This window comes from Rhinolophus sinicus, chromosome 14 (genome assembly GCF_057876585.1).
Source record: "Rhinolophus sinicus isolate RSI-liver-muscle chromosome 14, RSI-T2T, whole genome shotgun sequence".
NCBI classification, from domain to species: domain Eukaryota; kingdom Metazoa; phylum Chordata; class Mammalia; order Chiroptera; family Rhinolophidae; genus Rhinolophus; species Rhinolophus sinicus.
In genome coordinates this window covers 42,613,085-42,625,964 of record NC_142514.1, presented here as the reverse complement: position 1 = coordinate 42,625,964, position 12,880 = coordinate 42,613,085, and the positions used below count along the sequence as shown (strand labels likewise).

Sequence of the window (12,880 nt, the reverse complement as noted above, 5' to 3'; positions counted from 1 at the left end):
TGAAGTAAGTCAGACTGAAAAGGACAAGAACCATGTGATTTCACTCATATGTGAGATATAAAACAAAAAGCAACAAATGAGCTAATAGAACAAACAAATAAACCAAACTTATGGATACAGACAACAGAATGGTGGCAATCAGATGGGAAGGGGGTTAGGAGGAGGTCTAAGAGGGTAAAGGAGGTCAAACACAAGGTGACAGAAGGAGACTAGACTTTGGGTGGCGAGCACACAATACAATATGCAGACGCTGTATTATAAAGTTGTACACCTGAAATGTACGTAATTTTATTAGCCAATATCACATCTATAAACTTAATGAAAAAGAGATTAATCAGAAGAACTGGTGAAAATGCATGACCTGAGCCCTCTCCTCCAGGAATTGTGATTCAATAAGTCTGCGGTCCAGGCCCAGGAATCAAGGTGACTCAGACAGGTGGTCTGGAGATGACACCTAACTTCGAGAATCTTGGTTACTTGTGAGCTCCATGGTGGCAAGGGATGCTATGATGCTGTTCTCTAAATGGCCCTGCACTTACCTGTCCTAGTCCCTGACATGCAGTAATTGCTCCAGGACAGGTAACCTCGATTTCAGCTTTGTTGTGTGGAGGAGGCACGGTTTCCAGACCTATTAATACAAACCAGAGAACTGATGGTTCTAAAATGAGTCTTGTACGTCTCCAGTCATGATCTCAAAAATTTAGCCACCATTGTCTGGGAGCAGAATTTCCCCGAGTCTCCCATTCATCTATGGCCCCTCAGCAGTGCCATATTTTGAGCACTTTACTGTGTGCCAGGCACTTTATCTGATTTAATCCTCATGATATCTCCATGGGGGTAAAACTGAAGCTCAGAGAGTTTATCTGTCTAAATTTAGATAGCAAGTAAGTGGCAGTGCCAGGTTCCAAGCCAGGCGTGAACAATCGCCCAATCTGAGCACCTTCCATACATCTCACACCTGGGATGGACGGAAGGCACTGGGAGGTATCTCTCTTGGCTTGCTGGGGCAGGTGAGGTGTGGAACCCATTGTCTGTGTGAGTGTGTGTGTTGCCAGCAAATTCCTGATTACACGTAATTGCATAAAACAGAGGAGCTCTTTCCCTTGTAAGTAGATATTATAAATATAGGATATTAAATAACCCTGACTTCATCCCCAGCCAATCAGCCCCTGCCAGTTTGCACACTACATATGTACAGCATGACTCAAAGGACCCTCAGGCAGTGGGTGGGTTAAAAGTCAATCAAACAATAATAATTTTCATATGAGAACTCCCTGGCTTCCCAGTCGGCTGTTCAGTTAATTGTGAGTCATGAATTTCCTTTGTAAGGTAATATCTACCATAAAGCATGGCTGGATATAGGGAATACGTAATATCCACTATCTGATAAGAAACGTGTTATTAAAACATTACCTAATGATAGATTTACCTGATAATAATCCCTAGGATTAAACAAAAAAGGTAGGGGAGAGACTAGGGAGGGATTGCAGGGAACAGAAAGGTAAATAGAAATAAGCCATGGTTTGAAGGCAAATAAAGAAGGGGTTTGTCTGGAGCTGGATGTTGCAATAATTCTTATTATAATAGTGAGAATGAGAATAGAGGAGAGAGAGAGAGAGAGAGAGAGAGAGAGAGAGAGAGAGAGAGAGAGAGAGAGAGAGAGAGAGAGGAAAGGAGGAGAACTATGGATGAAAATTGGAAATTATTAATAATAATAATGACAAGCACCTTTTATTGTATTGTTAGTGTATGTAGGCACTGGGCTAATTATCTTACATACATCCTCATTTTTCTCATAAAAATCCTGGGAGTCACTCCCACTACTATCCACATTTCTCAGATTCCAGCCAGTATGTACACTAAATTGTCTAGGTCACAGCCCCTGGAGACAGCACATCTGAGTTTGCATCTCAGCTTCCTATTTACTAGCACCATAATTATTCTCTGCCTCAGTCTTCTCAGCTGTGAAATAGAGGTAATGGTACTTTTTTCCCCCTCTTTATGGGATTGTTTAGAGGACTAAAGAGGTTAATAAGTAAAGCACCTGTAAACTTAATAAATTCACCTACTAGTTCAAGCTGAAAAACCTGAGGTCAAAAGTTAAGTAACCTATCCAAGGTCACAGAACGATAAAGTGGCAGAGCTGGGATTTGAACCCAGATCTGTCTGACTCCAGCTCCCTTGTGTTCTCAGCCTTTCTGCATTGGCTGACGGGAACAATAATAATGGGCACTAGAAAGACCCACCATTTGAGTCAACCAACCCCAGATTTATGGACCATTTTATAACCATAGAGATCATCTCCCCTAAAGACTGTAAACTGTTAGCTCTGTGACCCTCTCCTTTTCCAGAGATATGTTTTCTTTGGTCTGCATAGTGTTGGTTGGTACAGAGCTATGAAAATATTTGAGTAAGTTTCCTAACCTAAAAATTGTGAGACTCCACAAGAAAACCCAGATTTGTATCTTCTCTAGACAAGCTGGATGGTCTGGACCTGGATCCCTACATGTAATAGTCAGTTATACTCAGCTGCCTCTGTGTATATTCTCATCACTCCCTACTGTCTCTTGCAGCTGGCCAACTTTACTCATTTGTGTTCCCATGACAGCCCATCGAAAATGGGACACCAGGACCCAAGCTCTCTGAACTTCCTTTCCTCAGACTTGATACCCTAGCTCAGTGAATTTTTCCAGAGGGTGGAGTCTTTGTCCTCCTCCCAGGTTGCCCTTCTCTTCTGAAACTTTGCATTAATCCAAATGGGACTCACAGAATGGGACTCTTAGAAAACCCAGCTCCTTGAGAAGGGTCTCACCAGCACTGAGGACCCGAGAATAGATGCCTCACATCTCTTAAGATCTTGAGATCTCCCATCCAAGCTTCTCCTGTTGGACCAGTCTCCCAGGTCAATGAGGACCTCCTCCTCCTCCCCCTCCTCCTCCTCCACTCCCTCCTCCTCCCCCTCCTCCTCCTCCACTCCCTCCTCCTCCCTCACCTCCTCCTCCCCCCTCCTCCTCCTCGTCCTCCTCCTCCTCGTCCTCCCCCTCCTCCTCCTCTCCCTCCTCCTCCTCCCTCCTCCTCCACTCCCTCCTCCTCCCTCACCTTCTCCTCCCCCTCCTCCCCCTCCACTCCCTCCTCCTCCCCCCTCCTCCTCCTCCTCCTCCTCTTCTCCCTCCTCCTCCCTCACCTCCTCCTCCTCCTCCTCCTCCCCTCCCTCCTCCTCCGCCTCCTCCTCCACTCCCTCCTCCTCCCTCACCTCCTCCTCCCCCTCCTCCTCCTCCTCCTCCACTCCCTCCTCCTCCCTCACCTCCTCCTCCCCCTCCTCCCCCTCCTCCTCCTCCCCTCCCTCCTCCTCCACCTCCTCCTCCTCTTCTCCCTCCTCTCCCTCCTCCTCTCCCTCCTCCTCCTCCTCCGCCTCTTCCTCCTCCTTCTTCCTCCTCTCCCCGTTTTTTTCCCCTTTCCTTCTCTTCTTCTATAGTTATTTACATCTCAACAGTCTTTTCAGATTTTCTTTCACAATCATTTCCTCATGTGGGTGTTTTTGAATTTTGAATTTTTTCAACTATGTAACAATTAAAATTGGACTGTGCTGGAAGTAACTGAAACCCCCAAATAACAGTACACTTCTTTTTCTCTCCTGTCAGTGTAGGCAGCACAGGCCTTGTAGGTGTGCTCCCTGATTGTCAGACCCAGGCTCTTGCTATCTTACTGCTCTGCCATTCTCAGCTCATGGCTTCCACCTCATGATTCAAGATGGCTGCTCCAGCTTTCATCATCAGATCTGTTTCTCAGGCCAGAGAATGGGAGAAGAGGACGCTTCCTGGAATTTGCACACTCCACTTCTGCTTACTTCTAATTAACAGATCTTAGTCACACTGCCATACTTAGGGGCTGGAGAGCCTGGAAAATAAAAATTATTCTAGGTCACCATTTGCTACAGTTGAGACCTACTAGTGTGGCAAAGAGGGAGCTACTCCTTGAAGGCTCATTCAGAGGCCCTTGCAGAGGAAGTTGAGTACATCTCTGGGGAAGCCATGCCCCAGCAAACATTTTCTCACCATTGCCGAGGCAGGCCTGTGCTGGGTGGTCTGTGGGGTGTGGAGAAGTGTTGAGTGTGATGTACCGTGCAGATGCTAACGTGCTCACACACTACATAATCTCGGAGCTGGAAGGCATCTTGGGGACTGTCCAGTCCAGTCCTCTTTCCACTCCATCCTAGATGAATTGTCTTCAACTTCTGCTTGCCCGTCTCCAGAGTTGGAGGCTACATCTGAGGCTGCTCTGTGAGTCACAATGCTCATTTCTTACACTGACTCATATTTGCTGCCTGGTGACGTCCACCCAAAAACTCTGGTTCGGCTAGGAAACAGGTCTTGCTTATTCCTCATTCTACTAAAAATCCCTTTTGGTACGTGAAGGCAGCTCTCACGTCTGTTTGTCCATCTGTTTGTCCACTGCTTTCCAACTAGTGTCTTCTGTTCGAGAGGGAGGGTGCCATGTGGGTGAGCTGACATACTTGGGCGTCATGAGGCCTGGCTCTGACACTTACTAGCTGTGTCTTGAGCAACTGACATTTTCTGAGCCTTTCTGTCTCTGTTTGTTAAATGAGGCTGATGTTACCCACTTCGTGAGGTTATTGTGAGGCTTAAATGACCTAATGAATGCAAATCACAGAGCCTGACACCAAATATAGCAGTTATTATCATTACTAGCATTTTATAATTAATAATAATAAAACATCTCTGGCTCTTCTTCCTTCTCAGGTAAGTTATGATGAGGTATTAGATAATAAAGGGGAAGAAACTTTTAACATTTTTTTTGGGGGGGAATTATCATTAAAATACCACCTACAATTGTGACCAGGAGCCACAATTTTGTCTGTTTTTACCAGTTTCACTGGATTGCTGTTGCTGTCCATAGAATCGCCTCATGGGGTCTCTGGTTTGCTGTCTCCCTTAGTAAACTGCCTCCTGGGAAGCTCCATCTGTTAGAATGGGCATTGGCATTCCTTGGCTGATTTGTTGTTGTTTTTGTTGTTAGCAGAAGCAGACAGAACACAAATACACAAACACATTGGAGAACTCAAAGATTGTCAGCATTGCAGGGATAAAGGAGTCAGGAAGCGTGGGTCCCGATTTCCACCTTACCACCCATTGGCTCGGTGACCAGGGATAAGTCACAGTGCCCGTCTGGGCTTCTGACTTTGGATCGCCTGCTCAGCCACAGCGTCCTGTGGCCAGAGAAAGGATGTGCAATGGCCTGAATGCCCCTGCAATCTCTTTCTCCCACCTAGGGCTGGTCCAGGTGGGACCAGCATCTGGGTGGAGGCTGCGTGCGTGCCCAGGCAGCCTTGCATGGTCTGTGAGCCAAGCAGAGCCCGCCTGCTACCAGGGTGTGATTGTTCTTGTGATTTGGCAACACCCAGCAAACATGTCCCATCAGGGCTGAGCTAAAAATAGGCCCTGTGCTGTGGGGCCCAGGAAAATCAGCAGCCTAGCAAACATGAGGTTGGCCAACCAGGCAGAACCAAGGCCACCACCATCCCAGGGGCACAATGGCCAAAGGGAGATGGTTTAGTTAATTTCCCCACAGGCATCCTCTTTCCCTACCCTCCTCCTAGTCCCCACTCACATCAGGCCAGTGCCTTCCTCTCCTCCTTCCTCTTTTCTACTTCTGGTAAACTTTGGCAGACGTACATGGTATACTGGAAAGAGCTGGTGTGCAGGTATCAGTGGACTTGGGTTCAAATCCGGACTCCGGCATTTTCTGGTTATCTGACTGACCATGTGACCCTTTGGAGCGTCCACTGCCTTGGGGATATAATGGTATTCCTTAGACCTACTTCTAGGGATTATTATAAATACTAAAAGCGACATGTAGCTAGAACGGCGCTTCAAGTAATTTATCAGGCATCTGAATCACCTGAGTCAGGGAGCTTTTAAAACCGAGATTGCTGGGCCTGTCCCCAAGCTTCTGACTCAGTGGGTCTGGACAGCATTGCCTTCCTAACAGTGTGCCAGGTGGTGCTTATGCCGCTGACCTGGGGTGGGGGGGTCACCATGGGGTTAGCACTTAAGTGTGTGAGTCCTGGAGTCAAACGACGAGGGTTTGAATCCTGCTCCTGCCACCTCTAGCAGAGTGATTTTGGACGTGTTCCTAAACCTTATCTGGAAAATGGGGGAATAATCACTCCTACTGTATAGTGTTGATGTGAGGATTAAGTGAGTTAATTCACAGAAAGCACTTAACACAGGGTCTGGCAAACAGCAAGCACTGAGTCAACATTAGCCATTATGAGTGTCACAGAGTCTGCACCGAGTTCAATACATGTTGTTTTTTCTCTCCCTTCCTGCAGTAGTTACTGTGGGCTCTGCTTGAATCTTCGCTTCCACACTGAGCCCCCAGGGTCTTCGTGTTCTGAGCCTCTCTGCTCTGTGTGGAAGGCGGGCGCATGCGGGGAGGATTTGGGTTGGGGCACCAAGGAGCGAAGGAGCACAGATTGCATGCCAAAGCTTAGAGATCACAGAAGCACCCGAAGCCCTCAGACGAAATGGGCTCACCCAGGGGGAGCCAGTCTAGAGGGATGGAAGTAAAAGTAGACCCAGGTGTCCTGACTTCCCAGCCAGGACACTTTCCATGACATCCTGACTTGTCCCTGGAGGCAGCCTGGCTGTCCTCGAGTGCACTTAGGGAAAAGCAGCTCCCTGCCCCACGCCTGTGCCGTGGCTGGGCATTTGGGTTGTTTTTCCTCGGACTGTTTATGATTGAAGATGACATGGATGTAAACATCTAACATCTGAGTATAAATGATTATTTTCTTTTGGATTTTTTTTTTTTTCCCCTTTGGGCAAATGTCCTCAGAGTGGAATTACTAGGTCAAAAAGTACAGACAGGGATATAGCTCGAAGAAAACTAGACATAGCAACTCTTCCAGAGGAAGGCTCTCATTTCCCAGAAACCTTAAGAAGGAGATGTCGGTGTTTGAAACAAGTCAGGGAGCGGAAGGAGAGCCCAGAGCTGAATCTTTTAGTCCGCAATAAAGAAAGGGGAGTTCTCAACTCAGAGCACAACACCGAGAAACCACGGGCAATTTCCCCAAGAAACGGCATTTAGATTAGTGCTTCCTAAATATTCATGTGAACAGGATCTTGTCAATATACAGAACCTGATTCAGGGGTGGGGCCAGAGTCTGCATTTCTAATGAACCCTAGGTGATGCCGCATCTGCATATCAATGGACCACACTTTTGAGTAGCAAGAGTTTAGGTTACTCTGGCTTTGCTCGTGCTATTCTTCTGCCTAACACACCATTCCCACCATTTTCCAGACTCAAAGACTTCCCTCACCAGGCTCGGCGAGGGGCCCCTCTGCTCGGGTACCCTGTATCTATGACTACCACAGCACTGACCATGCTGTATTCAGTTGTTTGTCCCTTTTTCTTCCTGGAGGCAAGGACCAGTCTTATTCATCACTCTATTCCCAGCATCTAGTACAATGCCTATCATGGTTTGGGCCTAATTATTATCACTGGGTCATGGGTGGGTGGATGGATAGATAGCTGGGTGGATACATTAATAAATGACTGTGAGGAGAGGGGAATAGGAAGTAATGGGTTAGGAAAAGCATGGAACAATCAGATTTGGCTTTCTGATCACTATTGTCTAGCTGGGGACATCTGAACCACACTCTACTGAAAACCCAGAGTCGGTGACCCACTTCTGATCCTTGCCAACTCTTTCTACACCCCCAACAGTGCAGACCCTGAACCAAGAATGAACTCAGATAAATGAATAAGATCCAGGAAGCGTAGAGGTCCCTCACAGGGTGGCTCTAATAAATACCAGAAAACAAAAAGCAGGTGTTGGCAATCTTTCTCCTGCCAAAAGAGTTATTTACACAAGTTTCCAAAGCAATCCCCTTCATCGCTTTTACATGGCTATTACACAGTTCTCTGTAGGGAAAGGTCTGGAGTTGGTTAGCTCAGTGGATTAGAGAGTGAGTCCCTCAAAGCCAAGGGCAGTGGGAGCCTTTTCCCCTGCTCTGCTCCAAGGCTGCAGGCTGACTGCCCAGTCCTGGCCAGTGTTGCCCACGATTCTGATGGGGCCCAATGATTTGAGAGTGAGCACAGGTCAGTGTGACTCCATCCCTCCTACTTAAAATGAAATACAGGGCCATGAGGAAGAAGACACTTGAGCTTTGCTATCAGACAACCCTAGGAACCAAATATGGATCCCTTATTCACTTACCAACTGGATAATTTTTATTTTCTTTTTAATTTTATTTTGAAATAATTCTAAACTAACAGAACTGTTTCAGGACTAGTACAGGAAACTCCTGGGTACCCTTTGCTCAGGTTCACCAATTTTTCACATTTTGCCACATTTTGTATCTCATTTTCTTTCTCTTTCCATTTTTTTGTTTCAGTCAGTCCTTCTGACTAAAGAGGACAAATGTTAATCCACACACACAAAATTACATTCTTAAACAAAAAATTTGAATAAAAAGTTATTCACAAGTCACAAAACTAAATAAATACAAAAGAACTATAAGTACACTTTAAAATGATACTGTTTTTAAGTTTGTAGTAGTTATACTGCTCAAGTTATTAAAGCCTTAAAACTGCACTAAGCTTTTTGGGACACTTTAATGTTATATATTAATACACAATTTGTTTTTTGGAACCATTTGAAAGTAGATTGTATATATCATGCCCCATACATTATGCCTCTTAGTACTTTCATGTGTGTTACCTAAGAACAAGGATATTTTCTTATATAACCTCAGTGTAGTGTCAGGAACTCTAAAATTCATAGAATACTTTTATATACAGTCTGCATTCCAATTTTTTCAATTGCGCCAATGTCTTATATAGAGTATCTGGAGAAATTATGGGCTTCATTTATTTCTGTATTCAATGTTACATTTTTCCTTGTTGATTGAATTTTTTTGAATATTTAGAACATTAACATGCTTCCAAAGTCAAAACTATGCAGAGATGCGTTCTTCCTCTCTAATCCTTTCCACCTCATTCCCTCAACCCCTTGTGGGTAACCAATTTTATTGCTTTCTAGTTTATCATTCCTGTATTTCTTTTTGCAAAGGTAAACAGATAGATACATTTGTGTTTTCTTATTTCTTCTTTCTTACACAAAAGGTAATGCTCTGTATATACTTTTGCACTTTGCTTTTTTTTTTCCTGGAAGTCACTCCACATCCATTCATGGAAATGCGCATACTTGAGGGAGATTTTTATGGCCACAAATTATTTGCTGCTCCTCCAGCAAAAGGTGGAATCTATTTCTTCTCCCCTTGAATTTGGGATGGCCTTGTGAATTGCTTTGAGCAGTAATAGCAAGTGGCATAAGTGCTGTTCAGGTCTACTTTTATAGCGTTCAGGTGCGATCTGTAGTTTTCTTTGTATAATTTCTGAGCATTTCTTACTAGAAATTATGTCATCTTAAACAAGTTACTTTATCCTTCTGACTATCAGATTTTTCATCCATAAAAAAAGGGGATTATAATAGTTTCCTTGAAGAGTTACTGTAAATAGTAAATGAGGTAGATTACAAACTAAGTCCTGTGTAAATCCTAGTTTCCTTACTCTTTCCTTTGAGGCTCATGCTTACTCTGGAGGAGGGGGAGGAAAGGAATAATTTGTGTCACACCTGTCTAGCAAGGACATTGTCTAGGTCAGTCAATAAGTCGGTCAATATTGTAGATCTCACCATGTACCAGGAGCTGTGACAGTTGCGAGGAATATGACAGTGAGAAAATCAAACACGATTCCTGCAATCATAGTGCTTCTCGGTAACGAATAGTTCCCATTAATCACACAAGATTTTACAAAAGCAAAATGCAAACCCAATTAGCAAGCCAGGCCTTGCAATTCAACAGATGCTAAAATTGTACCACATAGGGAAGTGGAGGCTTTCAATACTTTTATAATACAGATCCCAGTTTGAGTCATCATGCAAGCAGATATTACCTAAAATAAGAAAGCATCAGAGCTGGAGGGAACACACGGAGGAGGGAACTGAGGACCAGTGGGTCCTGATCCGACCAGGATCGCACAATCAGTGAGTGATGGAGCTGGGACTAGAAACTCGGTATCCAGGCTCTCAGGCTGGGGTACATTCCAACACACACCCACTGTCATTCTATTTTCCATCTGCATCTCTTGTCACTGTCACGTACATATCAGGACTTCAACTGTCTATGCTGGTTGTCTAGGGAACATTGGCCAGAAATGAACAGCACATTTCTAAGAAAGACCTGATATCACTAGAGTCATTGTGTCATGCGGCTGCAACTCGCTCCACAAAGAAGGCCATCTAGCACAACTGTATTGACACGGAGAGTTAGAATGAGGATCAGATGAGACAAAATCAGAATCACTCTAGCATAGCATTGTTTGGAATCAAATAGACACAATAATTTACTGTCTACGTGACCTTTACCAGGTTGTTCAATTTCACTGAGCTTTGTTTGTTCTCCCTTTTAAAATGAGCAAGTACCTGTGGAATCTGTGGAAGACAGTGCCAATCATTCTCAGTTTGGTTTCCCCTTCCTCCATACTAATAGAACCCCCACCCCCAATCCTTAGCTGGGAAAAAGGCTGTCTGGAATAAAGACCACATTTCCCCAGTGTGTAGGTATGGCCATGTGACTCAGCTCTGTCTGGTGGAAAGCCAGCAGAAATGGTATGTCCAACTTCCAGTAATATCCTTAAAGGGCAGAAGTACAACTTTCTTCTACTTTTTTTTTTTTTTTTCCCTGCCTTTGGTTGGAAGACAGTGGTGAAAAGTCGAGCTACAGGAGTTATCGGGGACCAAGAGGTAACCCTGGGAATGAAAGCCACACACAATGCAGCCCGTGCTAGGAGTCTGGGCCACTATGAGCCCTGAACCATCCTGAACAGCTTACTAATATTTAGATGTAAGATTTTTTTTTTCCTATTGTTGTTAAACCACTGCTATTTTGGGGACTAGAATATCTCATGCAGTGATGGAAAGTAGTCCTACCAATATTTACTTCTTGCTATAATGGGTATCTGCTGCTTTTGCCTACCTGGCTTCCAGTTTTAATGATTATACCTCAAGTTTTCTTTGAGGAATGACCCCTTTCCCGGGCTTAGTGGGACTGAGAATTAACTTGCATCACCTTCCCCTAGGCTGGACCAACTGGAGTTTGAATTTGAATGGAATTTGAATCTTGGACCGTGTAACCCAAGCACCAAGAATGTCAGAAGTGGATATGTCCTGGAGGTGGGTGGCAAGGAAAGAAAGCTCTTCCTTACTAAATAGCATCAAATAAGAAATGTAGCAGGAAAGCTAAGATAGAAAATGACCATTTTATAACCACCGTAATAATGGATTCAGACAAGAAACATCAATGGATGCGAAAACTGTTCAGGGGAAAAACGTTGGGGAACAGGATAGTCACGGTCCCAAAGTGCCACTGCCAAGGTTATTTATCAACTGCAAAGGCATAGAGCTACCTCCACAGTGGAGAGAGCTGGTGGACTCCATCTAGCCGGGTGATCAAAGGTAATGTTACCAACGATGGGACATCCTGTGACCCCTGATACGTGGTACTGAGAAGGATTCAACCTCATCTGTGTATTAGTCATGACAAAACTTGCTAACCTGAACATCATTAAGAAGCAATAATCAAACAAAGTCAAACTGAGGAATATTCTGCACAACAACTGGCCTAGACTCTTCAAACATTTCACTGGCATGAAAAACTTAAAAAAAAAAAAAAAATGCTGGGGAATTATTCTAGATGAAAGGAAATGAAAAAACATATTAGTTAAAATGCATGGTCTATGATTGGATCTTGGATAAACAAAACAGGACAGGTATAAAGGACAGTGTTGGGACAAATGGGGAAATTTGAATATAGATTTCATGTTATATGATAGTATAATATTTATAGTATATTACATTAATATATAATATATATTGTATATTACCAATGTAAGTTTCTTAACTATGAAAATTGTGATTATATAGAAGAATATTCCCATTCCCGTGCTCTTTAGAGAGCCACGCCAAAATACTCTGGGGCCAACTATCATGATGTCTGCAACTAATATTGAAATGGTTCAGCAAAAACTTAAAGTGGATAAATACACACACAGAGAAAGAGAGACAGAGAGAGAAAAGAGAGAAAGGAAGCAAATGTTGCCAGATGTGAACACTTAGTGGAGCTGCTCACAGGGCATATGCTCCAGTGTATTATTCTTGCAACTTTTCTGTAAATTGAAAATTTTCCAAATAAAAAGATGGGGGTGGGAAGTCTCTTTTCCTTTTTTCATCCTAAGAGTGAAAAACAAAACCTTTAAAGCAATGCTTGTTTCTTGTCAGATCACAGGCCCTAGGACCTTAATTTTAAAAAAATTAAATTTAGGAGGACGAAGAGTGATGGTAAAGGGGGGAGGTCAGATACATAGTGACGTAAGGGGCCCTGAAGCCAGAGAACCTGTGGCCATGGGAGTGACACCTGCAGCTACTAACATGGAGCCATGGAGGCTTGCCACTGTGAGGGACATTTGAGGACTCCTCTGGGTTCAATCTGTGCGACAGTGGCCTTCAGGACGTGCTCAAGGTAGGCAGAGCCCTAGAATAGGGGTGGTGAGCAAGGAAATGGGGGGCTTATTACACTGGCGATCAGGCCCTGCCTCTTTCTCCAGTCTTATTTCCTATGCCTCTCCCTTCAGTCTTGCCCCTCCCCCTCTGAATCTCCAGCTCCACAGACCTTCCTACTTCTCCAACAGGCCACGTGTGTCTCTCCACTTCCAAATGGGATGGAGCCCACACCCTTACTATGCAGAGAAGGCCCTCCACCCTTCTGCCTTAGCCAGCTCTTCCTTCACTCAACTC

General features: G+C 44.4%; 1 long non-coding RNA gene across 1 annotated transcript in view; it reads right to left on the bottom strand.

The window, feature by feature from the left end:
- Positions 1-256: 256 nt before the first annotated feature.
- The window catches only part of LOC109453069 (uncharacterized), a 283,158-nt gene continuing 270,534 nt past the window's right edge, over positions 257-12,880 (bottom strand). The window contains exon 8 of the long non-coding RNA XR_012497234.2: positions 257-628. This is a non-coding gene — a long non-coding RNA (uncharacterized LOC109453069). The remainder of the gene's footprint in view (positions 629-12,880) is intronic.